The 15,212-nt window shown below is 42.1% G+C and overlaps 1 protein-coding gene across 6 annotated transcripts in view; it reads right to left on the reverse strand.

Annotated features, from left to right (window-relative positions):
* Positions 1 to 15,212, reverse strand: part of SDCCAG8 (SHH signaling and ciliogenesis regulator SDCCAG8) — a 115,727-nt gene that overhangs the window by 8,037 nt on the left and 92,478 nt on the right. The window lies entirely within an intron of this gene.

Here is a 15,212-nt window from a genome sequence, read left to right on the forward strand (position 1 = left end):
TTAATTAGAAGTCCTTTTGGATATCTTAGAAGCTTCTTGTCTTTAAGTAACAGTACTCTAGAGAAAAAACCTACACATCTGAACACTATGCACTTAAGGAGCATGAACTGATTCTGTTTTTGTCAAGGTTAGTTCCAAATCTAAACTTTGCGCTTGCTTTTGTAAACTATTTCTTGCTCAATGTATTGAAATACAGCTTCAGCTGAGCAAGGTTTTTAGGGTGTCTCTCTCATACAGGCTGTGTTTTTAATGGAAGTAGTTCTCCACTTACAATAAGGCATGTGATTTTTTGAATCTTTCTACTTTCAGCTCCATGTGGTAGTTTTGACTTGTACAGCTGTCATAACTCAGCTAAGCTCATCACTCTGAATATTCACATTCTTAATCAGGATTGTTCAAATAACTGCATTAGTAAACACCCCCAAATTTCTTGATAAAAAGCTAGGGAAATCTAGCTGAGACAAAATTGCCAAATATCTATGTCAAAACCAGTATTCACTGATCTGTATCTGCCAGCCAACTTCTTTGAAATCAAACTGCAACAATCACGTAGCAAACACTGTCAATGCCCGTTTTTCATAGTGTCCTGTTAGTCTGCTAACGTTTCCTTACAAAAGGGATTTGAGGAGCAGCAGGACCATCTCCTGGGGATCAGAACAAAACTAAGTGCAGCTAGCTGCAAACAGCGACAGCTGGTTGTAAATGTCCAATGAAGCAAACAAAACCACCCCTTTGGAAGCACAGGATATTCTACGAAATACACACACACTGTGTGTCTGATTTCACACTCCCGATACCTTCCAGACTACACCATGTTGGTACAGAGCTGTTTATGCTTCTTTTCTTCACTAAAGGTGATTTCAGGGCATGGAACTTCAAAAAAACGAAGCAAAAACTCCCACAAACAAACAAAACCCCACCCTTGTACTGTTCTTTGTTTTGTTTGTAAAGACTGTAGCTTTTCCATGAGCACCTTGCTCCGAGGGAATGCAAGAACAACGGTGGTCTTTGCTGGAGGCAACGTCATGATTTCAGACTGGAACGCTGAGTTCTGCTCAGTACTTTGCCACTGATTTCCTTTAACCTGAGGAGGATATGTGATCTTACTGCGCTTCCTGATTTGTAGTAAGGACATCTTCCAGTCCTTTATTTCTAGGGTACTTATTACTTTATAGCAGTACTGATAAGGAGGTGTAACTAGAAAGGGCTGTCTTCAGACAGCCAAGGGAAGAACTCCAGCACTGCCCTACCAATTTAAAGCCTCGAGCCTATGACGTCTTCCTCATGTGTGAGAGCCCAACTCAGCAGCTACCAAATACAGTCTAGATTCAGGCCCTTAGAATTTAAGTTTCTGCTGACTTCTATGTTCACTTAATAATTTACCCATTCTGCTCGTGTTTCAGTCTGTTTTAAGAACAATCGTATGGTCTTTGAGGGACCGTCTTGCACAAAATTACCCTTACTGGCAGCTAAAGACATGGGTAAGTACCTAAACCCCTTGGCCCCCATCTCTGCAGCAACACAATAAGCATTGCCCATTGCAGCGGTAGGGCCCGTTCTGGCTGCACGAGCAAATGCCACTGATGCAGCTCGAGGAGAGGCCCTTCCGTGATGTGCCTTTCCTCTTGTGGGGAGAAGGCTCCAGCTGCAGAGCCACCACTTCAGTGTGAGGAACTTCCTCCAGTTCTGGCACCCAGAGAGAAGTCGTTTCCAGCTCATGTGAATTTTACATTAAAACAACACTTTCTACAAGATACTCACAGGCAGCCCATGCAAATTTCAAAAACATTACTGGATACAAGCCTTAGCGCACTCTACTGTAAAGCTCTATCCTTTCAGATCATGTAAAGGGTGATTCAGGTAAACTACTGTAAATAAAAGAGTCTTTAAATATGGCAATACTACTCAGTTATGCTTTTCTGTTTTATAACATCACCACCTACCATATTACATTTAGACTGTCCCTTTGAGCAGAGGGAGGAAGGTAACACAGACGCTGAGCGGGGCTTGACCAGCAGGCCACAACTTTCCTTTTTATCATCTGTATCTATCTCCAGCACTTGAGTACAGGGTTAATAAAGTTCCCTTCTACAATTCTGGGTCATGACGGACAAAGAAGGAGCAGTTCTAGTCAGTGCAAATCTCGGTCTGTGAATTCCCAAATTCTGTCTACCAGTCTGCTCTCCCAAAACTGCTGCCAAGCTGGCCCTTGGTCCACACGCTGAGACTACCAGCCTGCTCTCTGCATTTAGCTCCCGAGGACAGGCTCTGGGCCCTCTCACAGTATCTGCTATTACGTGTGACATGTGCAGCACAGCCACACATTCCCATATGCATTGTATCTGGCCTGCCTGCTGATCTCGTAAATGATTCAAGATGAGAAATGAACAGCTCCACCCACATTCACTGTACTTCCCATATGTTACAACTGCACATCGATGCCTGCCATCATTTTTACAACTGGGTGACAGAACCTTCTGCACATTTTGCTAATACGAGTGAGTGAGGTTGCACGGTCGCCACGTTCACTTTGGCAACGCCACCTACCAGGCAAACGTGTACTGTGTCCTGAGCATCTGAGTGACCACTGTATCCTTGCCCTCCATTCCAGATGAGATCATTTTTCCACCAAAGTGGCAAGAGCTGACCAGTTGCGATGTTGGGCAGCTGCTCCTCCTTGGCCTGGAAGTGCTGAAGGGCAGGAGCTGACTCCACGCTCGGTCACGTTACTTCAAGGCACAAGGTGAAGATACGTAGCTCTTGACCCACATTACATTTGGATTACTTACAGGACAACCTGGCACTAAGGAGTAAGCTCCCATTTAGTAGCAGTAATAATACCCTTCAAATAATTTTCCATTAACCACTTTAAACCAAAATTGCTATTCCTATATGGAGGCGGGAAACAGGCAGCTTCGTGAGACAAGTGGTTCCACAGAAGGAGAACAAAACTGAGGCATCACAAGCTGTAATAAATGCTTCAAGGTAAACCTTTTGCTCTGATTCTCGGTACCTGGAGCTTGTATGCAGCTTTACGTTAGAACAGCTCCAAGCTACCTTGCTACGTTGTGCAGCTACAACCTGCGGAAGACTACATCTCTCACTCCGTACAGCAGTAAAATTTGGATCTGAGGCTAGGCTATACCCTAGCCTGTCCCAAAATGAAATGGAAAGGGATAGACAGCTTTTGTTACAGTTCGACAGCTATGGGTAGACAACCACTGCAAGACCCTGCAGAAACTAGGTGAAACATCAAACATAAAGCAGACCTTTGGCACCAAGGTGAATTCCACCCAGCAGAGTAAACTTCCATTGCATCCAACACCACAAAGCTGGACTGGCACCCACCGTGTTAGATTTAGATTGTCCCCTTGTTTGTGGCCTACAGACAAAAACAAAAGCTTCCTTCTTTTCTATAAAGACACATTGCTAAAGCAGGGGCACCCACAAGGCTCTCCCTGCAAGCTCCCTGCCCTGGGGGACTCACAGAGCCATTAATCCACAGGCAATCCGCAGTGAAGGGAAAAGCTGATACAACCTGTCAGCCCTCCCCTGGGTTTTAATGTTGATTTGAAAGAAATTAATATGCAAGGATCTGTGGGCAGTGTCCATTCAGCCTGCAGTGGGGATGAGTCCTTGACATAGCAGAGGCATTAAAAGGTTTTTTATTCTTTCAGTACAGTCAGGTTACTGATGTAAAACATTTACACTCTACTCCACAGAGCTGAATTTGCTGAAATGGCGTGACTGGATTGCAGCAACCTGCAGCAGCTAAATCACCAAATCCAATAACCGTGCTGCATTTACTGGCACACATCTTAATTAGGTTTTAATACAAGTAATCTGATAACTACTTCTGGCCAGCCAGAGCAGAGCTGTCAGAGCTGAAAGGGCTGTTATTGAGCGGCTCATCCGGCGCGCTGCTGCGGCCGCCTCCCCGCTGACCCCACCGAAGCCCCCATCTGCCGGTTGCCACGGAAACGGAGGGCAGCCCATCGCGCCAAGCAGCGCCAGCGGCCACCGGGCCGGGCGCCGCTGCTGCCGGGCACCCCATGGCGAGGCCTGGGGCGCCGGCCGCCCACGAGGGCCACCAGCGCTGGGGCCGCGGCTCCATGGGCGAGGGGGTGCTGGGGCACAGCTCCCGCTGCTCCCCGAAGCTACCAAAACCCAAAGTCATGAGAATACAGTACTGTGCAGCAAATTGCCTTTAAAAACCCTCTCCCTTGTCGGGATAAGAACACAAAGCTACCAGTGCCTAACGTCACTCTCGCATCGCTCGCTTGCCTGTAGGTGGACACAGCCATGCGAGGCTGACTGTGGTTACGAGGCGGGGAACTGGGGCTATGTTGCAGAGCCCCACCATGCTGCGGAGATGCAACTGAAGGAGACTTTGGCCCAGCATGAAGGCAGCACCAAATTCGGTATTCAGCCATTTTTGAATCTTAAATGTTTTTAAAACACTATGAATTTTAAAAGCAAATGCAATTTGAAAAACAAGCTTGTTACAAAAAGAGGGAGCAACCCAATTAGAAAAGAACGCAAAACCCAGCAAACCTTCCATCAGCAAACTTCAATCCCCTATTATAATTTTCTTCGGGACATCCTAAAATTTGCTGACATGTACTAAAGTGATAGGAAGTATTTAAGTTGTGGCACTTAACAGATCGTTGTACTACAACACGTTAAAGGATGTAAATTTGTATATTCAAATAGTGAAGAGTTAGGAAATGCCAGAGGGAAGGTTGTCAGTGTAAATCCTTCCTTCCCCGGGCTCCCACCTTTGCTGCTGTTCCCCTGGCCAGCCTTGCTGATCTCTTCCCAGGGCAATTACCCACCATGATGCTGCTGAACAGTTTCAGCCTAAACCACAATGTTCGGCAAGCTTAATGAAATCACAAAGAACTTGAGCAGTGTCTTATAACAGAAGCATCACACAACCTTAAATACAAACTCCAGTGATCACAGCTAGATCCTGACATAGGTAGAGCAGTCACTGACTAAGGGAACTTCCTACTATATATAAATCAACGATCAGGCTTGATTTGCCTATGTGAGGGTCTTAGAAAGCCAGACTCGCTGCCAGACAAAGAATAAAGGTTACAGCTGGTGCTCAAGGTGAGCTTGTTTCTGCAGCCACAACTGCCCCAGCTGCTGTCACTCTGCGCCCGTCTTGCAGAGGTGGCACCACAGGTTCCCTCTGCTTTCCTCCTCAACTCTCCTACTTTTCCATCTTCCCTTTTCATAGCAGAACTGATGTTGCCTTTTTCAATAAGGCAGCAAAATTTATATTCACCACCTCTTCATATCTTGAATCAGCTCTGTGGACAACTAGGACATTTAAAACAGTAGTAAAATTAGTCCTCGTATGAGCAACCTGCATCGTCATTATGGTTTGCAGCATTGGCAAATTCACACAGTAAATTTTGAGGTAACTAAAAAAGAGTCTATAAATTTAGAAATGCAAATAGCAAATTATCTCCCAAAGTTTCACTAGTGTCCTAAATTGCTGCTTGCTTAAGATATTGAGCCATAGATTAGGACCTTGAGACAACCTTGAATGATGAGCATCTCAGAGAAGTCCCCATTTGCTCCCAAAATTTAAAAGAGAACACCTATACTACCCATCTTTTAACTGAACTCCGTTCTCCCTCCTAGCTTCAAAAGAAAAACACTATGATAAACCTTTCTCATGTTAATGAAAGAAACAAGCATAAGACAAAAAAACCCCAACTCACACAAATGGAGGAAAAAAAGAAAAAAACCCCAGATCTGTAAAAGTGAGTAGGAACTAAGGTCAGTGGATGAACCTCCTCACTTCTGTCACATTGGAAGCCATGCCTTCTAACAGAACACAGGGAGACAGTTTAAGGCACATTAAAACAAGCTTCTGTGGCATTTCCCACCCTCTGAAATCCCTGTCAAAATTCTATTGCCGCATAAAAGGCCCAGACTGCCATTTGTTCAGGCAGAGGAGAGCAATCTATATCACTTCTAGCTTAGTAAGGTAAGCACTTGCCTGCACTACAGGCAAAACAAACTCATCCAACTTATGTTAACAGATGGTAACTAGAGGTTAATATCCCTTGCACAGTTTGGAATCGGACACCTAAGAAGAAAATGTCCACATTTCACCATTAAACCCTTGACCTAGGTGGTTCTTTATCACTTAATCTTTTTTTTTTTCTTTAAATTTATATTGGGTAACCTCTAAATTCTGTTTTACTAAAGGCACTCTTAATTTTTCCATGTACTTTTAAAGATGTGCCTACTTTACGTCTTCTCCAAGAAGATAACAATCTTCACATGCCATTATAACAATTATAAATAGGGTTTAGTTACCAGTTTACTTAGAAACAGTAGCTTCCCTTTTGTTTCTGAAACAAACACAGCCACCACTGACTATTAGAATATATCTTCACTTCCACAGCTGGCCCAACAGGTTAAACAAATAGATCCTGTAGGAAACCTGAGCCCGGATCTGTTCCTGGGCTTCTAATAGCTCATGTCTAACATGCTGGAGAGAGAACATTATCAGCCTGCTCTTTAGTAGGGGGGTGTAGCAGGTGGGCTTAGCTGCTATGATGGCTACTTTTAGCCCTCCTGGGTTTGGACAGGAAGGAAACAATGAAAGAGAATGAATGGCAGGCTGGAAGAGGTATAGGTAAAAGCTTCACTAATGTCTATTTGTGTCTGAATCCCTAGGCTGAAGAGAGATGTTTCCTCCTTTAAAGGAATTCAAAAGAATATAAATCTATGCTACGAATATGAATGCTGGATCAGGTTTGCCCTAGATAAAAATAGTTCCAATTACTATTTTCTGCCTATTGCTGAAAAATGTTTAACAAAACAATTCTCCAAACCAGTTAGGCCGACTATTAATTTAGAGTGCTGTAAAATACATTAGGGAATAAAAAAAGTTGAAGGCAGAGCTTACAGCAGATATATAATCAATATAATCCTGTAACATTATAGTCAGGCTCTTATCCTTTTTTTAATACATTCACAGAACAGATTTTGCCTAATTTCTCCATCAGGAAATAGAGTCTCGATAATGTTAGAGAGACACAGATCCCATCAAGGTGTCAGAAGTGGCCCACTCATGTTTATAAGGATCATTCCACAGGGTACATACGTGCATTACTAAAATATTTTTTCCTGCACTTGTTTTACTAGCTACAACAACTTTTGTCATTGGTTTACTTTATACAAATGCATGCTCTATCCTCCCCACTGCTTACTCTGATTCCTATTACTTCTTTTGTTACCAAACTTGGACCTTTAGAGACTGCTAGTTTGTGTCCACACTAAACAATTGCTATATTTGAGTTGGAGACACTGAGAATTTTTTAATGCAATCTGCCCAATCTGAACTCTTTCCTTCAGAAACACTTTGCCTTTAAAAAGAAATTCCCAGCATGAACCTCATCAGAAGCGACATGTAACAGACAGTACATGTGGTGTTTGGGCAGGCAGCAGAGAATTGAAGAAGGTTTCACTTTTTCTATCCCATGGCATGTGCAGAACGTACATGTGGCCCAAGCTGACATCAGGCATTTGAAGCAAAAAAACTGCTAAAAGCATCAGCTTCTGTTAATTTACTTTGTCAGACATTGTCTTAATTAAAAAAAACAACCCCTACCACTAGAAAGGATAGTGCAGCTGAGCTACAACTGCTTCAGTTGTTTCTGACAGTCACAATTACAGGCTAACAGAACAGCTCTGGGTTCAGTCCCGCTGTCCTCATGGAGCCCAGACTCTAGCTGCTACCACCAGACTGCAGGCTCTATACTACAGAGACCATAAAGCTTCTGTTTATGTTTATAGCTATTAGTACCTGTATTTGAAAGGTAAAATGTTTCTCACTAGTGACCTTGCAAAAGGCAGCTCAGTAGTGGCAGCTACAGTCCTCCTGATTTAGTCATCTGTAAGGCAGTCTTCCCAATTTAATAACTACGTATCATAGACCTTCAAAAACATTCTTAAAAGCCGAAGCTGCCATACTGTGTAGTTTGACCACTATAGAAATAAGCTCTAAAAAAATCAAACACAAAGTGTTAAATATTTATGTAGGCATCACTCAGTAGTTCCTTTGCTTAATGGCCATCACCCTTATTTTCCACATGAGAGGTTCAAATATGCCCCTTATTCAAGTTCATTTCAAACAAGTGATTTTGCCTATAAGCACTAGGAGGTGATACACATTTGCTTATTTTCAGGGTTCACACAGGGTTATTGTGGTTTTCATAAAGTACAGTGAAAGTAATGATAGATGTAAGATTTGTATGGAGCATAGTTTTATGCTTGTGACATACAAGAGGAGGACTATGACTTTAGATTGGTGACAGAGATAATTTTTCTGTGCCCCATATTCAGATAGATGTTTTCCATATAAGGCCCCGTTGGGTCTCTCCACACAGACCAGATTGCTTCCATTTGTGAACTTACCAAGACTGGCCTACTCCCCTCCAAATACAGCTCGATCACACGTATCTGTTTTCCAAACTTACTCTGCTTAGGAAACAAAAATGAGAATGGGGGACATGTATTGAGTGAGAATCTAGAGAAATGGCTGGGAAACAGGTCACGGTGGGCAGAGGAGCCTAGGATGTGCATGAGACAAAGGGAAGAGCTGAACTCAGGTATGCATGGATATACCCAAGGGCCTGAGGAGGCTTCAGCCTCTGTTTCTCCACTAGCTCTGGTTGACCAAGCAAGTGTGCTCCCACCTTACAGGGAGCTGCTGCTGTCACGCAACACAGCACTTTGGACCACGGCTGTATCATCCACCTGGGAGCAGCCCCAATCTCCCCAGGTCCCTTGGTACACAATAAACTAGTTCTGTGGAGACCGAAGGGAGAGACACGGCATCAAGGAAACACCAGCTGGGGGGGAATGTGAGATGGATGACCAACTGTAGGGGAGGTGCTGAGGGTTAGAAAGAAAAAATTTTACATTGAGAAGGGCTGAGAAGAACAGTTTTATCCTGAGAAACCAGGGGTTTTCCAGAAAATTAAAAACCTGGAGGATCTGAGCAGTATCGTCAGCCCACCTTCACAGAGCTCAGCTCTTGTACACACAGAGGCCACCTGGTGTTTTGTTTTGGACTATATTAAAAACATGGTGAATTTGCATGTGAAGTTAGTGAAAACTGCAATTGCTTGAAGCGCTGAAGGAAAGCAGGGAAGCATTTCACAGAAAATACATCTTAAAAATGTATTATTACATTATAGGCAGTATTACACTCTCTGTAAGAGAGTAGCTATTTCATGATGTATATGTATTAGTCCAATTGTGCTCTGAATTTACTGCATCAAGCCTAAAGGCTGAACTCAATCATTGCTATGAAATGGAAAATTTTTATTCCTGCTTTAGAGGCAAATATCATTACAGTTATCTTCAGAATAAGCATTAACCCCTCCACAAGAAGGAACACAACTGTAACCAGGCAGTTTGGAGACGAGTATCAACACACCCAGATCACAGCCATTGGGAAGGGTCAGTTACACCTTTCTGGTGGCAGCAGCTTAGCTTGTGGATGAGAACAGCTCTCCAATGTCTCTGGAATAGCAGCACAGGACTGTTGGGAGTACCGTGCAAAATGAGCACAAAGGTGGGTCTAGCTCAGCTCTCTCATGTCATGGCTCGGCACACCAGTCAGCGGTCACCAGACACAGCACAGGCATCCCACCATGGTAAAACTATCAGTATCTTCCAGCAGAAGAATTCATTCTGTCCACAACTGTGCATGGGCTGACTCTTCTTTTTCCACCGTATTTTAATTATTGTCAAAAACTCTAGCAAAACTCAGTCTTTTCTTTGCTACAAGTTGAAATAAATGTTATTCATTTTCTTGACACATCCTCAATGTAACTCTAAGAAAAGAGGAGGACTTTCTTTCTTAGATTACATCAAAAGGCTTTCTTTGTTTTTTTAGGTAAATCAGGCTTTTCCCATATTACCTCCCCATGTTCTAGTCTTTTAGTGGTAAGCAACGGTAACAGTTTTATGAAACAAATGTTTAAACAAGCAAGCTCAGAAATCTTGATATGCTTTTGGGAGCTGAACAGTCTCACTCACATAAGTAGTTAGGCAATTAAAATTAAGTGCCTGAAATCACTAGTATCAAATTAAGAAAACAAAGCTGTGTCTCTTGTTTAAAAATACAACCATGGTTTTTGTTCTTCTAAGTAGGATACAGAAGACAAACACATATGCAAAATGAGAAGCAAGAGATCCGCCTACTATCAATCAATTACTTGTCTCTCTAGACTTGGTAACCTCTGAGAGATACTACTGCGGCAGCACAAATATACCATTACTCAAAATTCACTATTGGAAAACCTACACAAAGAAATGCACACCTTTGATAATGTGGCACCTCAGTGTTGGTGAACTCACACGCTAACACAGTGCAGAAAAAGGCCCCAGGTTTCTGAAAGACTGTGAAAGCTCAGCAAATGCTCCGAGGGAGTCCGAGGTCCCCGCTGGGACTCACTGGTCTGACTCCACTCCTCCTCAGCAGCCAACACTAGAGCCTTCCAGAGAGATGCTGGTGGTCTTGGCACCACTTCTGGTAGATCACACCTGGCTCAGCCTCGGCTGAGGCGAGGTAATGAACAGGCTGACAAAATGAACCCAAGTCTCCCTCCCGAGGGAAGATACTTTTGATCAGTGTTGAGCAACATATGCAGGCTTGAGCAGGGGGGCATGCAGGCAGCTCAGGAAAAAGCGTGCGCTGCTGTAACTAAACTGCAGATTAAGCTGAGGACTGCTGTTTCCTAAGCTCCAGATAAGGAGCCTTCTGGAGAGTAAGAAAAAAATTATAGAGAACAGCAGCAGCAATTGTACTTTTACTTTTAAATTATTGTGAACTTAGGCTATATTAGAGGAGCATTTGTCTAAGATAGTATATTTTTCAGCAAAGATGCTCAGTAGGGAAGATGCTTCTGCAGTTAATGGTTTGTTTCTAAAGTCTGAAACCGTAACGTTACCTGCTCAGCAAGTGTTTACCTATGAATGAATATTTGGGCGTTCCTCATGTTATTTCCTTAAATGAAAATTGTGATACGGGATCATAATATACTTAAAGGCTCTTCAAACAAAATAATCCTAATTTTATTGCGCTCCTTTACTGCAACATCAGATTTTTAATTTCCTTTGAAACAAATAGTAGCAGGGAGATAAAACTGCATTTACAGGTGTATTAGGAGGCCTGATTTCATTGACAAATACAGAGTAGTTTAGAGTCCTATTGTGTGACAGTAGAGGACTAAAACCTATTTCTGTTACACATCTGGACACAAAAGCTTTTGTCCTGAGACGAATGACTCCTGTGAGCTGTAATGTGAACTACAGAGGCTCCTGTAATGCACACAAAACGCCACCAAGAGCCCAATCCTGTGTTGCGAAAAACAAAAGGAATTTTGCCTTTAATAGGAGCAGGCCCCTTGTTTGCATAAAGAGCAACTTGTCAAGCAGAATACAAATGCCAAGCTGGTGCATTATAGCCACAAGCACAATAGCCCCAATCTTGTTTTTAGCTAAGCATATCCCAGAGAGGGCAGTTTTCCCCCAAAATCTGGGCATTGGCTACAAATTCAATGAATTGGTGCCTCAAAGTGTTCACGAAGGATACAGGAAATTTGCAGAAGGGCACGAGCTTCTCATTTCAAAGGGAGGGAAACTGTATGTTTTCATTATAAAAAATGAGGGTGTGAAAAAATCCTAAACACACAATAGCTCTCTTTCAAGTATAAAGTTCAGAATTAGATCTCCCAAGTTTCCCTGTACATTAAAAGAAGAACAGAATAACGATCTAAAAATCCTTCACAAAAAGCCAGCAAGCAAGGATGAAGCAGTACCCGCCTGGGGGCCAATTGCCTCTCCAGCAGCGGTAAGGCTGTTACTAGGCTTGCAGTACCATTTGTTCCATTACACAATCTCCTGAAGCCTTTTACAGAGAGCTAAAACAACTGCCTGTACCAACACGACACATGGCTTTCCATCCCGACTCTTTGCTAATCCAGACGCTCCAACCATCTTTCTTTAAGATGCCATATGGTTGGCAGAAGCCTGTAGATCTAGCAGCACATCTGCTTGTATGTTACTTCTCCCCTCCAACTCCCCCCTCCACACCACAAAAGAGAGAGCAAATAATTATTTAACATGTAACCAGTTAAACTGCATTTAAAGAGGACGGGGATTATTTAGCTCTAGATATTTTAAAAATATAGATTGTCACAGAAGATCATCTGTGTCTCAGTGATTTGCAAAATAGAGAAACAAAACAAAGAAATGAAAGGCACATGGGCAAAATGATTGCTGCATTTGAATTATTTAAATGACTGCCATTTCAGACCTTATGCCCGAAGATTTATTTCCCACATTAGCGTGCCACTGAAGAAGGGACTGAATTTTCTCTCTGCTTTTGTCAGAGGTGAATCAGATAAGCAGACTAGAAAACTATAATACACCAAACCATGCTTTGTTAAGCAAGCAGAGTGAGTCTGTATGCTAATGACTCTGCAGGAATACACTGACACACTGATTTTTTTGGTGTGATGAGCAAAGATTATTGACACTGTTGAAATCCTGGTTGCACTGGCATGCAGGCATCCAGGTTGTCTCTTCAGAATCCAGACGCTAGGAAGACAGGCTGCAAAAACAATTTTGTTTGTGATGAGTTATCATTTGACCATTTATGACATAATTGACTATAACAGAAAAGAAAATATACACTTTGGAGCCTGAAATAAAAAAAAAAAAAGACCTAGAACATAGAAATTATAAATAAATGCTCCTATAAAACTCTCATCAACCACTCTGTGATGAATAACCGTCTCAGTTAACGAAGGACAGGCAGAGATGGAAATGTGTAAGGACAGACGGCACAATTTTGCAATTCTGTCTGCCGAGGATTTGCAGCACCTTTTGTTCAGAAACACTATTTCCTCGTTTGAGTTTTCATGCATCAGTAAAATAAGACATCAAAGAGAAAAAAGATAACAGCTCTACCTCAAATGCTGCTCACATGTATTGTTCATGTGATTATCTGTGCAGACAGAAGCAGTATGTGGCATAAGGACCATGAAACACATGTGTATGTTCTAGCATTTTTCAAGAATAGAAACTAGACATGTATTTGCCCCAAATAGTCTCCCCACATCAACTCTCCATTGCAATGAGCACAGAACATTCCTCTGCCGTCATGAAAACAGCTTTCCTTCCAATAAGGGAATGCTTGTGTTCAGCTAGAAAATGTACAAATCATTTGTTCCCTCAGCTATTTAGGAGTTAGAGTTCCTAAACAAACGATGGAGAGACCGTGTCCTACCCTCACAGAAAGCAGACCGTTGTTGAGGCTCTGGTTCACACCAGCACTTTTGAGGACACAATACTCTGTTTCTAAGCTGTTTATTTACAGCTAGTACTTTCCTTTCCCCGCCTCTGTGTCTCAGGGCTATTTTAAATTTCATCAAAATTGCTTTGGATAGTTTTAAATAAAAACAAAATTGAAAAGACACTATTCCTCCCATAATTCCACTTCCCCCCCCCCCCTTTTCCTTAAGAAAAAGATGACAGAAGTTCAAAACACACTTGAATTTCAAAATGTGAAATGTGGCAATGTATTCAATGATGTAGCAATTTAGCTCAGTTTAAATTTGATAGGGCTTGATTTACCAGCTATAATAAATAGAGAACTGTATAAAGGGTGTTCACAGTAACAAGAAATATTTATAAATAGCTACAGATTAAGACTTCAGTTAGTTCTACGCTTACTCTTCAAAACTCACAAATTATGAAATTATGTGAGAAAAAATAAAATTGTCAAAAAACCTCCCCAACCTCTTGGACAAGTCTCTTTCAGACCTTGTGTGTTTTGAACAAATTTCTGATCATTAATCAATTGTCATTTCAGGTGTTAATGCCCAGGCTTGGCCCACCTGCCCTGATCTTCTTAGAGCATTCTGGGAGATGAGAGAGAAATTTTTTTCCAATCATCTGAGCGTACACATTAACTTCCTTTATTTTCCTAGACCGAGGGGGTCTTTGCATTTTCCTGAAAGGTTCTCAATAAACTCAATAGCACTTAATGGGTCTAGAAATGCCTGTTCTATCCGTTGGGTTGCTTTGGATAGCAAAGCAATAACCAACCCAGCAGGATGTCTTTTGAACTGATCAGGTCACAACCAATCGTCTGTGGCCACATTTGGTATGTCTCTGAACATCAGCTGTGACTTGAAGTTCCAGAAGGCGTACTTGGAGAGCTGTCACACAGGATCTCTCGCCCCGTCCCAGTCCCTTACCAGCAAGTCCCAGTACCGCCCTCTCTTCAGTAAAAGCCTACACAAACATCAGAAACAGTATTTCCGAAACAGAGGGGCTGGCCAACAGAGGTCCTTTGCATATGTGAAACATACATTGGCTTAACCATTTCAGAATTTAGATGTACTGTTTAGGTTAAAAGTATGGCCCTACACTTAGGTATGGGAGAGAAAATGAACTTTGTACATGTGCTATATCTTCTTGTCCCAGAACAGGTGAATGAAAAGAAACCATGTGTGAAGTCTTGGCCAAGACCCACTGCAATCTGACTACTGTAGAAATAATGTAAACACTACATGCTTTTGTATTGCTTGCAGCCTAATACACTTTATTTTCTTGACAAGCAATGGAAAATAATGAAGGTGCAGTGTATGTCAAGAGCTCCCCCCTTGACTGCAGAGTGTAATTGCACTGCTTCTTACTCATGCTCACCCTTAATGATTTCTGATCAAAAGTATCAATAAGGTCACTGGACTGCAGTTTGGACCACTTAAGAAAAAGATTGGGTCTGATGAAGAATCCACCATCGTATCTTCATCATAGTTACAAATGCAAAACAAGTGGGTTTTGGGTTTGTCTGTGGGGTTTTTTTTGGGGTGAGGGTGTAGGGTGAGCTTTTTTTAAAGTTTTTAAAGAAAAGGCAGTTATATGGAATAATCAAGATTATAAAAATAGGTTTAAGGTTGTGGTATTCATATTCTAGGTATACCTGAAATGTCCAATATCAATAGATAATAATTGTAAAACATCCACCCAGTTTTATTGGGCATTTAATTTGTAACTTATAGGAACAACAAAACTTCTATAACGATTTGTAGAAATAACAGAAGGCTTTTCCTCTTTTGAGACAAAGAGAAATGGGGAATTGAAAGCAAAACCCCTTAAAT

The sequence above is a fragment of the Phalacrocorax aristotelis genome, chromosome 3 (assembly GCF_949628215.1).
Source record: "Phalacrocorax aristotelis chromosome 3, bGulAri2.1, whole genome shotgun sequence".
NCBI classification, from domain to species: Eukaryota; Metazoa; Chordata; class Aves; order Suliformes; family Phalacrocoracidae; genus Phalacrocorax; species Phalacrocorax aristotelis.